General features: G+C 41.5%; 1 long non-coding RNA gene across 3 annotated transcripts in view; it reads left to right on the forward strand.

Moving 5' to 3' along the window:
• The first annotated feature begins 654 nt into the window (after nucleotides 1–654).
• The window catches only part of LOC131504021 (uncharacterized), a 48999-nt gene continuing 34965 nt past the window's right edge, over nucleotides 655–14688 (forward strand). For 2 of the 3 annotated variants that reach the window (XR_009257739.1, XR_009257738.1), the window contains exons 1-3: nucleotides 655–1773; nucleotides 1875–2747; nucleotides 5727–5817. This is a non-coding gene — a long non-coding RNA (uncharacterized LOC131504021). Of the gene's footprint in view, nucleotides 1774–1874; nucleotides 2748–5726; nucleotides 5818–10344; nucleotides 10603–14688 lie in introns of those variants that run through there. The other variant, XR_009257737.1, reaches the window with a different exon arrangement.

The raw sequence follows: 14688 nt of genomic DNA on the forward strand, positions 1-14688 counted from the left end.
TCTCTCTCTGTCTCTGTCTCTCTCTCTCAAAATAAGTAAACTTAGGGGCGCCTGGGTGGCTCAGTCGGTTAAGCAGCCGACTTCGGCTCAGGTCATGATCTCGCGGTCCGTGAGTTGGAGCCCCGCGTCGGGCTCTTTGCTGCCAGCTCAGAGCCTGGAGCCTGTTTCGGATTCTGTCTCTCCCTCTCTCTGACCCTCCTGTGTTCATGCTCTGTCTCTCTCTGTCTCAAAAATAAATAAACGTTAAAAAAAAAAAATAAGTAAACTTAAAATTCAAAACGTTTTACCCCTTGGTTAAAGAAAATGGTAGAATTACACTAAAAGTTTTTTTTTTTTTCCCAACGTTTTTTATTTATTTTTGGGACAGAGAGAGAGCATGAACGGGGAAGGGGCAGAGAGAGAGGGAGACACACAGAATTGGAAACAGGCTCCAGGCTCCGAGCCATCAGCCCAGAGCCTGACGCGGGGCTCGAACTCACAGACCGCGAGATCGTGACCTGGCTGAAGTCGGACGCTTAACCGACTGTGCCACCCAGGCGCCCCACACTAAAAGTTTTTGATGAAGGTATTAGGTAATGAAACAATTCTGTGTGACATGGTGATTCAAAACACAAGTATTGTTTATTCCTTCTATATTTTAAAGAGAGGCTTTGGAACAAGGGACATTCTCCCAGTTGCTGAAAATTTTGCCTCTGTTCCTCGTACTAGCAATGATACTCTGCAGCTGGTGCTTAATAATAGCATTCTACTACTGCATTCCTTTTTCATGTACTAATGAGCCTAAGATTTGAAAACAAGGCTTGGGTAATTTGGCCCGAGGCAGCTACTTGTGTTAATCTGTTGATCAGCCCTAACTTGAAGGAGAACAGGTTATACCACAAAATGGAAATTACAAAATGGGTTGATCTCCAGGAAAATCTTTATAAAAAGACTTTATATACAGGTAAAATAGTTTCATTTCATACAGAGCTACTCACTTTTTTGGGGGTGGTAAGATCCAAGCAGGGTTACCTCATAATAGCAATTCTGACTAACAATCAGAAGCAACAATTATTTCTTCAAATTTATGAACATTTACAAGTAAATTTTTGCTAAGGCATCATTTGGACCCAGTTACCCATAAAATGCACACACCCACATTACTGGTCTATTGACACAGGCCATCAAATAGGCACACAACACTGATGGAAAAAATCCCATTCTAGCTGTCAGGATGGAACGCTGCCACCGAATACGTCCCTATTTTGTCATCCTCCTATTAAACATTCCGATGACACCATCTTGCAGATGAAGGCCATGATCTGTGCCTCTACTTTAGTGTGATAAACTCACTCCCCAGCCCCAGAATTAGCTCACTGAAGCTACTGGATTTCTCTACTTGTTGGCCTTTTCTCCCAAGTCTTCTGCTGGCACAGAGAAGCCAGCAACGGTGTGCTCGGGGGAGCTGTCACTTATCTAGACAGCTGTGACTAAGGAAGATTGGGGTTGGTAGAAGAATCTTTAAGTGTAACAGAAAGAACTACAGCTGAAGCAACTTTACTTAAGAACCAAAGACAGCAGCACCAGAGGAAACTAGCATCTGCAAGGGAAGCAGCAATTAACTATCACTCTGCAGCTCTGGCAGAGAAGTCCGTGCAAGTCCGGTCCTTTTAGCCATGCATCCCCCACCTTCCTTTTATGAGAGTATTCTAAGTTAAGAACAAATTCATTTCTGCTGGGCTGAGGATTTGTAATTTGTAGGAAATTAGTGAAATTTTCTGACTAGGATCCCAGGTGAGGCGTCTTATTTTTACCAAGGTATCTATAATAGGATGTGTGGAGGGCAATATCCCTTGGTATCGTTTTGACACATCTGACATTTTATCTTTTTGCAGTTTGATTTCCCACTGCCAAGGTTCCTGGAATATAGCTGAAGCTGTCAGCCCTCCCTTCTCATTTCAAGGACTTCAGCCTTAAGATTGAGTTTCTCTAAAGCCTCTTTGCTTGTCACACTCCTCTGGGGTGACTGATTACCTACCACACCCTGTAGGTAATCTTATCCCAGCATCATTGCTTTAGATTCCTGATAGGTTTGAATAAACAGAGCGAGAGATTTTTACCTAAATGATTATACTGAAATAAAATCTTCTAGGGGTACGTTTTTGAGGTGTTACCTATCGTAGTCCTATGGGAGACTTGACTCCTTAAATTTTTACTTATTTCCCCAATCCTCAACCCCTGAAATACAGATAAACCAGTTTTTGTTTTTTGAGAGTACCATTTTTACAACAAGACGCCCTTTAGGGCATCCAGAGTCTCCACCAGCAGAAATCGGATTTGAGCGTCTTGGGGAGAGAACACCAGGCCTTGAAATTAGAGAAATGAAACTCTAATTAGGGAGTACAAGAAATAAAAAGCGCCAATCACTCCAGACCGTGACCCTGACTTGATTCGCGGGACGCGCAACAAAAAGTTCCCCCAAACCAGACCCTCAGATCCAAAAGCCGGAGTCCAGAAACCAGTGGACCGAAAAGAGGAGCGGCCTCCGCTCGAACCGGAGGTACCCGAACGGGTCTGCAAAGGAGCTTTCCGAAACGCTTTCGATTGGACCAGAAATGTCGCACTCCTGGTCACGTGCTCTCGCGCCCCACCTCCCTCCCCTCCCCGCCAAGATAAAAGAGGGCGGCCGCTCGCCCCTAACTTTCTGTGATGAGCTGCGCGCGCGCTGTGCGAGCGTCGGAGTCGCGCTGGGAGTCCTGGCGCCAACGGTCGGCACAAAAGCGCCCTTGGTACTTCTCCCGCTTCCTTCCTCCTGCCGGGTCCGCTCCGCTGATACCCAGAGACACTCGCTGGTCAGGTCCTTAGGACCTTAACTTTATTCATTCTTTTACACTTTCCAGCTCTCGCTTAACGATGTACAGAGCCGTTGTTTTCAAAATTTGAATTAGTCTCAGGTTCATGAGTATCACCCAAGTTAGTGTTGTATGTACGTTTTCGTGATTTCTAAGCTGGAAATGCGGCTGGAGCTGAGGACACTTTGCTTCTGCTTCTTGTTTGTGCATGTTCAAGTTTGCATTCGAGTGACGTTTGTTCGTGAACTTTGCTCCTTGTCTCTAGGAGCTAGCTTGCTATCCTGTGGTGTTCCTATTTTCATTTTCTGTATTAAAGTTCAGTCAGGTTGGTACCTAAGGACGAATCAGTTGTGGAAAATATTAGAGCAAGCAACTGCTTATAGGCAAAGCACTGGAAAATGATACTTAGACCACAAGTAAAATGACAAAAGAAATATAACATAGATTGAGTTTTTTCCCTTTCTCCTAAAAGGAAAGAATGGTTCCATAGGAGAAGTTTTGTAAAGGTCAACAGGCTGAGCATTTAAGGTTTTCTTTTAGGTAGGGCAGCTAAATTGCAGTTTGTTAGAAGTGTCTCAAAACTATTGAGAAACTGTCATGAAATTATACTTCTTATTGGAATTAGTAAGTCACCTTTCATTTCAGATAGTATTTGTGTGTATGCAATTAAAAAAATTTTTTTAATGTTTATTTTTGAGAGAGAGAGAGAGAGAGAGAGTTTGAGCAGGGGAGGGGCAGAGAGAGAGGGAGACACAATCCGAAGCAGGCTCCAGGCTCTGAGCTGTCAGCACAGAGCCTGACATGGGGCAGGAACCCACGAACTGTGAGATCATGACCTGAGCTGAAGTCCGACACTTAACTGACAGCCACTCACACGCCCCTGTATGTAATTTTTTAAAAATGTTTTTATTTTTGAGAGAGAGCATGTGCATAAGCATGGGAGGGGCAGAGAGAGAGAGAGAGAAGGAGACACAGAATCCCAAGCAGGCTCAAAGCTCCACACTGTCAGCAGAAAGTTCAGGGCAGGCCTCAACTCTACAAACAGAGATCATGACCTGAGCCAAAGTTGGACACTCAACCAACTGAGCCACCCAGGCACCCCGGTGTGTACAGTTTCTATAAAAATATTAAAGGATGCTGGGGTGCTTGGCTGGCTCAGTTGGTAGAGCATGGGACTCTTGGTTTCTAGGTGGTGAGCTCAAGCCCCACTTGGGTTGTAGCAATTACTTAAAAATAAAATCTTAAAATTAAAGAATGGGTTTATGTGTCTATAGAATTAGCAACTGTACATTTTTTTTTTTTTAAGAAAAAAAGGTTGGGTTTATGTTTCTATAGAATTAGCAACTACATTTTTTGGTAAGATTTTATTTTTACTTATTTTTTAAAGTTTATTGTGAGAGAGACAGTGCAAGCCGGGGAGGGGCAGAGAGAGAGGGAACAGGATCTCAAGCAGGCTCTGCACTGACAGCAAAGAGCTCAACGCAGGGCTCGAACTCACGAACTGTGAGATCATGATCTGAGCCAAGAGCCACGCGGGCACCACATAAGATTTTATTTTTAAGTAATCTCTACACCCCACGTGGGGCTCAAACTTACAACCCAGAACTTCAGGTGTATACTCTACCAACTGAGCCAGCCAAGTACCCCTATAAATGTTTAACTCGAGTAAATCTAATGCCAATAATGTCTCAGGCTTTTTCTTTTTTCTTCCTTCCTTCCTTTCCTTCCTTCCTTCCTTCCTTCCTTCCTTCCTTCCTTCCTTCCTTCCTTCCTTCCTTCCTCCTCCTCCTCCTCCTCCTCCTCCTCCTCCTCCTCCTCCTTCTTCTTCCTCTTCTTCTTCTTCTTCTTCTTCTTCTTCTTCTTCTTCTTCTTCTTCTTCTTCTTCAGACTTCATTTTTTTAAAAGTAATTTTTACACACGACGTGGGACTCAAACTCACAACCCTGAGATCAAGAGTCACAGGCTTCACCAACTGAGCCAGCAAGGTGCCCCTTCTCAGGCTTTTTCAATGGCTTTTACAAAACAGTCACAAAATTGGGTTAAATGAAGACCAACTACTTTGTTTAAAATAAGAGATGAGAGCATACCTGGATTTTAAGAAGCCAAGATTTTCTGTTGGGTAACAGCATTTCTCAGAAAAGGATTTTCCTTTTGACAAGGTAAATATTTAGGAGTAAGTTCTCCTCCCCTCCCCCTTATATTGGGAAATTGTATTTTTAGCATTGTTTTGATGTTGCCACAGCATTCAAAAATAATTATTGGAGCGCCTGGGTGGCTCAGTTGGCTAAGTGTCCCACTCTTGATTTCAGCTCAGGTCATGATCACATGGTTCGTGAGTTCAAGACCTGCGTTGGGCTCTCTGCTGATGGTGCAGAGCCTGCTTGGGATTCTCTCTCTCCCTCTCTCTGCCCCTTTCCCTCTTGTGCACTCTCTTTCTCTCTCTCAAAATAAATAAACATTAAAAAAAATCTTCTCTAAAAAAATAACTATTAACAGGGGAAGTTGGCAATGAATTTTTTTTTTTTTTTTTTTTTTACAACCAGTAGAACACTGAGAAACTACTTGCTGAGAAAGAGGTTATAGCCATCTGGTCTATATTAAGAGGCCAAAGCATTACACCGATGTGATGATAAATCTTTTCTTTTTGTGTCCTTTATTTTTCCCTTCCACCACTATTCTGTATCAGCCATGAGGTTGCTGTTGGAGTTCAGGGACAAATAAGAGGTCATATAATGTAGGTCATTGCATAATGATGAAATGTCAATTCTGTGGTCTGTCTGTAAGGCTCTGTCCTTCAAAGTAAGATACACTGTGCTGTGATGGTTGTGAAGCTATCACTCCATGTTAGCGATTCATTATTTTTAGTTCACATGCTTGTGATTTACTTTCTTTCAGGTTGTTATGTGTTCAATCTTCACAAGTCATTTCCAATTTACCTGGTGAGGAAAAAACCAATGGAGAGGTTATGTCCACATGTTTTTTTAAGGTAAGGAGGTCTAGAGCTATGATCAAAGGCATAAGATGTGGAAAATTGTTCATTTAACAAACGTTTTAAAGATTTTATTTATTTATTCATTATTATTTTTTAGAGAGGGAGGGGCAGAGAGAGACTGTGAGAGAGGATCTTAAGCAGCCTCCACACTCAGCCTGACTTGGGGCTTTATCTTAAGACCCTGAGATCATGACCTGAGCTGAAATCAGAGGAGTTGGACGCTTAATGGACTAAGCCAGCCAGATGCCACCTAAAGATTTTATTTTTAAGTAATCTCTACCCCCAACATGGGGCTTGAACTCATAACCCAGAGGTCAAGAGTTGTGTGCTCTACTGACTGAGGCAGCCAGGTGTCCCTAATGAACTTTTTAATACCTTTGTTTAAGGCATTGAAGTGCTAGGAAAACAAAGATGAATAATATACAACCCTATCCCTTGAAGAACACAGTCTTTTTTTTAAAATATAATTAATTGTCAAATTGGCTTCCATACAATACCCAGTGCTCATCCCAACAAGTGCCCTCCTCAATGCCCATCACCCACTTTCCCCTCTCCCTCACCCCCCATCAACCCTCAGTTTGAAGAACACAGACTTAACACAAGATTATGAGCCAAGAGAGAAATGATAGAAGGTAGACAAATAGCAGAGCTGACAACTTGTGCCCAGGAAGCGTGGAGGCTGCCAGAACCTTGTTTTACTCACCTCAGTGAAGATCTGATTTTGTCAATGCAGATGTGAGGGATAGACTCGTGAGGGATAGACCTGTGCCATGAAAGCTCACAGAGACTGATGCCTAAACCTGAGGGTCAACATAATTGGTTTTCAGGGATATTGTACATTTATATTAACTGCAGTATTCTTGTTCAATGCTCTAGATAAATGTTCTCCAATAAAAATATAATACTATCCACAAATGTGGGCCACAGAAGTAATTTAAAATTTTCTAGTATCCATATTAAAAAAGTAAAAAGAGGGGCGCCTGGGTGGCGCAGTCGGTTAAAGCGTCCGACTTCAGCCAGGTCACGATCTCGCGGTCCGTGAGTTCGAGCCCCGCGTCGGGCTCTGGGCTGATGGCTCGGAGCCTGGAGCCTGTTTCCGATTCTGTGTCTCCCTCTCTCTCTGCCCCTCCCCCGTTCATGCTCTGTCTCTCTCTGTCCCAAAAATAAATAAAAAAACGTTGAAAAAAAAATAAAAAAAAAAGTAAAAAGAAACAGATAACATTAATTTTAATAATATATTTTATTTAACCCAGTATATCTAAAATGTTATTGTTTTAACATATATCAATATATACTTATTGCTGAGATATTTTACATTCTTTTTTTCATACTAAGCGTTTGCAAGCTGGGGTGGATTTTATACTTAAGCACAACTCAGTTAGGAGTAGCAACATTTCAAGTACTCATGTGCCCCGTGGAGGTCTAGGATATCCCCTTCCTAGAAAAAGAAAAACTGGGAGGCCAGTTAATTACAGCATGGAATTAGAATTGAAGGTGCTAGATGGTTGGGGGATAAATTGTTGGTCTGGCAAGCTGGATGAACTTACTTTGATCCCCATTAGAATATACCTTTTTCTTTTTTTTTTTTCTTTTTTTTTTTTTTTGGGACAGAGAGAGACGGAGCATGAACGGGGGAGGGGCAGAGAGAGAGGGAGACACAGAATCGGAAATAGGCTCCAGGCTCCGAGCCATCAGCCCAGAGCCTGACGCGGGGCTCGAACTCACGGACCGGGAGATCGTGACCTGGCTGAAGTCGGACGCTTAACCGACTGCGCCACCCAGGCGCCCCAGAATATACCTTTTTCATTGTTTTAGTATTTATTCAAAAATTTTAAACATTTTATTTATTTTTGAGAGAGCGAGACAGATCAGAGTTGGGGAGGGGGAGAGAGAGGGGAGTACACAGAATACAAAGTAGGCTCCAGGCCCTGAGCTGTCAGCACAGAGGCCGACGCAGGGCTTGAACCCATGGACTGCAAGACCACAACCTGAGCTAAAGTTGGCTGCTTAACTGACTGAGCCACCCAGGCGCCCCCATTGGTTTAGTATTTATTGTATTAAGCATGTCTTGCCTCAGGAGTATGAGACTACTATGGCCAAATTCTTCTGATTTTATGTAAACTGCTTTCTTCTATTAACATACTTTGTATTCAAACAGGTTTTTAAATTTCTTTACCTCTTTTATATTTGGCCGTGTTTGAGTACAGAGAAGTTAATCTGATTTATATGTGTCTAATCTCTTCACCCACGCAGTTATTTTCTTTCATGGGGGTTAATACCACAATTGGCTAACTTTATCCATGATGTATTTTTAAAAATAAATATTTTTAATTATAAATGTATTTTAAGAATGTAAATTATAATCATATTACTAAAATTTTGGAAAATAGAGAAAAACAAATAAAAGCTACCATAATACAATAATTGTTTATTATAGTGCATATTTTTATTTAGTTGGAATCATAGACTATAAATTCATATTGTTAATTTTATCCCTTAACATAATAAGACATAAAAACTTTCCCCCATATTATTAGAATTTCAAATGAAATGGTTTTTGAAACAAATGGAATTTCAAATGAAATAGAATTTTACTCTGTGCATATGCCTAAATTTATCCAATATTTTTTTTCTATTTCTCTCTCTTTGTCTCTCTCTCTCTCTCTCTTTGTATAAAAAACACTGTAGTGAACAGCTTAATACTGTGATTGCATTCCCATATTTTAGGGTAGTTCCTTAGAATGAATTCCAAGAGGTAGAATTTCTAGATTAAAGGGCATTAATATTTTTATGATTCTTAATTGCCTATTTTCCCAAAGGACTTTTTTTTGGGTAATGTTTATTTATATTAGAGAGAGAAAGTGAAGGAGGGGCAGAGAGAGGAGACAGAATCTGAAGCAGGTTCTGAGCTGTCAGTGCAGAGCCCGATGCCAGGCTCCAACTCACGAACCATGAGATCATGACCTGAGCCAAAGTCAGATGCTCAACCAACTGAGCCACCCAGGCACTGCCTCCCCCCCACCCCCAACAAAGGATTTCTAACAAGCTATCATTGATTATGAGAGTAACAGTTTTACTTCACTCATAATGGTTATTATCTGTCATAAAACATTTACTTATTTAATAGGCTTATACATTCATTTATTCATTAAATATTTATTGAATACTTATTATGCTCCAGGCAATGTCCTCCCAACACAGCAGTGAATAAAACAGACAAAAGTTCCTGCCCTCACAGATCCTCTTGGGAGAAAAAAATCACCTGGATAAATAAATAAAACATATGTGCTAACAGATAAAAATAAAGCATGAAGGAGAATTGGGTGTCATCAGGGTGAGCATTTTAGTTAGAGTGGCTTTTAAAGGTCTCATTGATTTTTTTTTTTTTTCAACGTTTTTTATTTATTTTTGGGACAGAGAGAGACGGAGCATGAACGGGGGAGGGGCAGAGAGAGAGGGAGACACAGAATCGGAAACAGGCTCCAGGCTCCGAGCCATCAGCCCAGAGCCTGACGCGGGGCTCGAACTCACGGACCGCGAGATCGTGACCTGGCTGAAGTCGGACGCTTAACCGACTGCGCCACCCAGGCGCCCCATAAAGGTCTCATTGAGTAACTGACAAAATTTGAAAATATATTTTATTTTTTTTTTTAAATTTTTTTTTCAATGTTTTTTATTTATTTTTGGGACAGAGAGAGACAGAGCATGAACGGGGGAGGGGCAGAGAGAGAGGGAGACACAGAATCGGAAACAGGCTCCAGGCTCCGAGCCATCAGCCCGGAGCCCGACGCGGGGCTCGAACTCACGGACCGCGAGATCGTGACCTGGCTGAAGTCGGACGCTTAACCGACTGCGCCACCCAGGCGCCCCTGAAAATATATTTTAAATCACAGGCCAAAGAAAACTTGCAAGTATAGAAGCAAGAACTTTTTTTTCCTGAACATTTGAGAATTACTCATGTAATGTTCTTCCTCCCCAAATACTTTGATGTGTTTTTACTGCAGAAATATTTCTCCTACACAACCAAAATGTAACCATCAAAATAAGAGTATTAACACTGAGACATTAATACTATCTTATTCTCATACCCCAGTCAGATTTTGCCAATTGTCTGAATAATGCCTTTTATAAAAAAAGGATCCAATTCTGCATCAAATTGTTGCTTTTAGTTATCATGTCTCTTTAGTATCCTTCAGGCTGAAACAGTTTCTCAGTGTTTCTTCAACTCTTGTGACCTTGATACTTTTGAAAATTCCAGGCCACTTATTTTGTAGAACATCCCCTAATTTAGATTTGTCTGCTGTTTCCTCGTGATCAGATTTAGGGTTATTCATTTCTGGTGGGACTATGACAGAGACAATGTTATGTTCTTATTGTATCTTATCAGGTGACACATAATATCCGTTTGCTCCATTAGGGATAATGTTTACTTTGATCACTACAATTGTAGTATCAAAGATAGTATCTTTCAATCTTGTCCACTGTGTTTTATTTTATTTTTTTAACGTTTATTTTTGACAGAGAACGCGATCGGGGGAGGGGCAGAGAGAGCGGGAGCCCGATGATCCCAGGTGCGCCCTGTGCTGTCAGAATAGAGCTGGATGTGGGGCTTGATCTCATGTACTGTGAGATCAGGACCTGAGCTGAAATCAGAAGTTGGATACTTAAAATGACTGAGCCACCCAGGTGCCCCTCAATCTTGTCCACTGTAAAATTGTTCCTCTTCTCTTTGTAATTAAGTGTTTTGTGGGGAAAAACTTGATCACATTCCTCATCAGACTTTCAGTTTGTTTGTTTCTATGTATGTGAGCTCATAGTTTCCTATTTTAGTCAGTGAGTGAGTGTCATTTCTTCGGTGTTTAAATTGTTTTTAGATTTTCCCATTGGAACCCCTTCAAGCTTAGCTTCTGTGTCCTTTTGACATGCCCCCATCATTCTTTGAGCACTTCCTTGTTTTCAGGCATGCCAGCAAGTTCCAGGCTTATCTTGTACTTTCCTGGCCCAGCCCTGGAATCAGCTGTTTCTCTGAGGAGCCCTTAAGAATGCTGTTTTGAAGCCATTCCCTGGGGACTAGGAGTGCTCATTGCTACAGGGATTGAATGGAGTTGCTCCTCCCAGGCCCTTTTTTTTTTTTTTTTTTTAAGAGAGAGAGAGAGAGCGCAAGTGAGCCAAGTGAGAGAGAGAGAGAGAGAGGGAGAAAAGGAGAGAGAGAGGGGGCAGGTGAGTGCAGCTCACCTGAAGTGAGGCACGAGTTTACCCAAAGCAGGGCTTGGGCTCACCTGAAGCAGGACTTGAACTCATGAACCGTGAGATCATGACCTGAGCTGAAGTCAGATGCTTAACTGACTGAGCCACCCGGGTGCCCCTCCCAGGCCCTCTTAATGGACAGTGAATATATGTGTATGTGTTTGTCACTTTTGCATATATACACACACAATATATATACATATCTACCTATGTCTGTATATCTATATTGAAAACCATGGTTCACTCCCAATTTCAATCCAACACCTCAGTGTTCACTCTAGTTTTATCCCCTTTGCATCTTTATACCTCTGTAATCTAACAGAAATTAGTTCCCCTTATCCTCAGTTTATTTACTTACTTGATCAAACCCTCTGTGTATTATCAATCTCTTCCTCTGCTGCCACACCTTTCCCTGACTCAATGCCTTTTTTTAAAAATTTTTTTTCAATGTTTATTTTTCACAGAGACAGAGAGACAGAGAGACTGAGCACGAGGGAGGGAGGGACAGAGAGAGAGGGAGACACAGAATCCAAAGCAGGCTCCAAGGTCTGAGCTGTCAGCACAGAGCCTGACGTGGAGCTCAAACTGGTGAACTGTGAGATCATGACCTGAGCCAAAGTTGGACACTTAACCAACTGAGCCACCCACGTGCCCCTCCATGCCTTTTCTAACCTCATTCAGCATGCCTTCACCTTGCTCAGGTCTGACATCGCATGCCAGGCCATCCCTCTGCAAGGGTGCCCTCCTTACCCTTCTTGACTCTGACACACCACTGTGGGCTAGTCTACCTTGTTCTGCCCCATCCTAATGTCTTTAAGACTGAATTGCTTAGGAAAGGAAGGGAATGGGAGGAGGAAAAGTGAAGGCAAATTTTTAGTGAAGACCCAAAGGAAATGGAAAAGCTAACTCTTTGATTCCTTGGTAAGACCACTCCAGATAAGGAATAGCAGGTGTAAAGGCTGGGTAATAGGAGCATGGCTGGTGTGGTGGAGGGATACCAAGGCCATGCGGCTGGAACAGTGTAAACAAGAAGGATGGAAACATTAGATAAGCTTATGGAGATAAGGGGTAGAGAAGGGTAAGAAGGGGATAGATCAGGTAGGGCTCCTAAGGTCTTTGGATTGTACCCTCAGTGATAATGAGAAGTTATGGGAGAGCTGAGCAAAGGAGTGAGGGCATCTATCTTAGGTGTTAAGAGGTTCACTCTGGCTATTCTGAAAACAGAAAGAGGGGCAAGGACAGAAGCCAGAACACCAGTTAGGAGGCTATGGCAATAATCCAAGAGAAAGATGATGGTGGCTTGCGTCCTGGTGGTGATGCGGGAGGTGAATTGAATTCTGAATGCGTTTTGGAGGTGGAGCTGACAGGAATTGCCGACCGATGAGATGTGGCATATGAAGGAAAAGTGGAGTCAGGGTGGTACCAATATTTTTGGTCTGGGCGACGGGAAGAATTGAATTGCCATTACTTGAGAAGGGGAAGACTGCAGGAGAAACTGGTTTGGGAGAGGGAGGCTCAGTAGTTCAGACTGAGATACATTTTCATTAAGTTTGAGTCACATGTTAAAAATCCGAGGAGAGATGTTAAGTGGGCAGCTGGCATTCCAGTCCAAGCTGGAGATATAAATTTGGGGAATCATTGATAAATAGATGCTATTTAAAACATGAGACTGGATGAGATCATTAGGGAATGAGTAGAGATTGAAAAAAAGAGAAGTCTCAGTACTGAGTTCTGGGAACACTTCAACATACAGAAGTTGGGGAGACAGGAGCAAACGAGACTAAGAAGGACCTACCAGGAAAGTAGGAGGAAAAGTAGGTAAATAGGTTACCTCATTGTTGCTTTCATTTACATTTCTTTCACGACTGGTTGCAAGTTCCATTGTAGATTGTTTATAACATTTATCAGGTGGGCTTTTACCATTTGATTTAAAATAAAATGTATTAATTTGTTCACGTAATAGGGACTTTAATCCTTTGTCATACTACATAAAACTATTTCTTCCATTCTTTTAAAAAAATATTCATTTGAGAGACAGTGAGAGAGCGAGTGCAAGCCGGAGAGGGGCAGAAGGAGATGGGATAGCACAGAGCCTGATGCGGGGCTTGAACCCATGAACCCAGAGATTATGACCTGAGCCGAAGTTGGGTGCTCAACTGACTGAGCCACCCAGGTGCCCCGTCTTTTCATTTTGGTTATATGAATGTTCAAAATATTTATGTAGTAAGTCAATTAGTATTTTTGTTTGTGATTCATCTTATCCTTATGAAGCCTGGAAATTCGTCTCATCTTCCGGAGATTTGATGATCATTTAATTCTACTTTATTCTAACTTTTCCGTACCTTGATTTATTTTGATTGACTTGTTGACTGCCTAGAATTAGTTTTTTTGCATAATGTGAGGTCAGAATTTAAACACATTTCCTCAAGCAGTGGGCTCAGGCAAATACCAGAAAGCATTATTTGGTTCAAGCAGGAATTCAAAAATAGAAAGGTCAGCAGGATTCCTGGGGTCATGTGCTCACTAAGCAGGAGAGTAGTGTGTTTGCTTGAGTGTACCAGGTGTGCAGGGTCAAACATGGGAGTGGCCTTGAGATTGGAGCTGAATTTCGGTGTCAAATGGCCTGAGCTTGGGTGCTAGCTCTTTAGAGAGGAGCTGGGAATGTTAGCTGCCCAGCGCTTGGGTATTTTGGGGGAAGGTGAGATCAGGTACCTCCAGATACCAGCCAGCTCATTCTGGATGATTCTTTGGACAATCTTTGTTGTCTCTCCACACCCTCAAATTGTTAGTTATTCCAACACTACTTATTATTGAATGATCTATCCATTTGCCACTGATTTGTGATACCTTTTAAAGCATATATTAAATCTTATATTTTGTATTTTACTTATGTCTAATTATTTGAAAATGTTAGTACCATTAACATCAGGATATTAACTTCATGAAGTTAAAATTTAAACATATATTAATTTAATCTGTAAAATGTACTATCATTTAATACAGGGTATGTTAGAGTTAAAAAGAAGCATTACTATATGTATTTACTATTCCTATTTCTGAGAAGTCTTAAGTTCTATCTCTAGTATCAGTAGGATTTTCTCTCTAGCTTGAATGCTTCAACAGTAGAGAATATTCAAATAAAGACAGTGCTTAAAATAATGGTTTTCTACTTGATTAAAGCAGAAATTTGCAAGTAGGTTTATTTTCATTTCACTTAAAACAATTTTTTTTAATGTTTACTTATATTGAGAGAGAGAGAGACAGAGTGTGAGCAGGGGAGGGCAGAGAGACAGAATCCGAAGCAGGCTTCAGGCTCTGAGCTGTGAGCTGTGAGCTGACATGGGGCTCGAACCCACAAACAGTGAGATCACGCATGACCTGAGCTAAGTCAGAAGGTCAACTGAATGAGCCCCTAGGTGCCCCTCATTTTACTTTTGAATACGTTTGATTGTTGTTACATTCTTGAAGATGAGGCATTTATTTATTATTCTTTGTAATTATAAGTGGCTACTAATGTTCTGGTTTATCTTTTTTAGTTACCTAAAAGATGTCCTCCTAATCTGAAAATAAAATTATCCATTGGAAAAAAAAACACAAGTAAGATTAATACTGACTACT

This window comes from Neofelis nebulosa, chromosome 2, assembly GCF_028018385.1.
Source record: "Neofelis nebulosa isolate mNeoNeb1 chromosome 2, mNeoNeb1.pri, whole genome shotgun sequence".
NCBI classification, from domain to species: domain Eukaryota; kingdom Metazoa; phylum Chordata; class Mammalia; order Carnivora; family Felidae; genus Neofelis; species Neofelis nebulosa.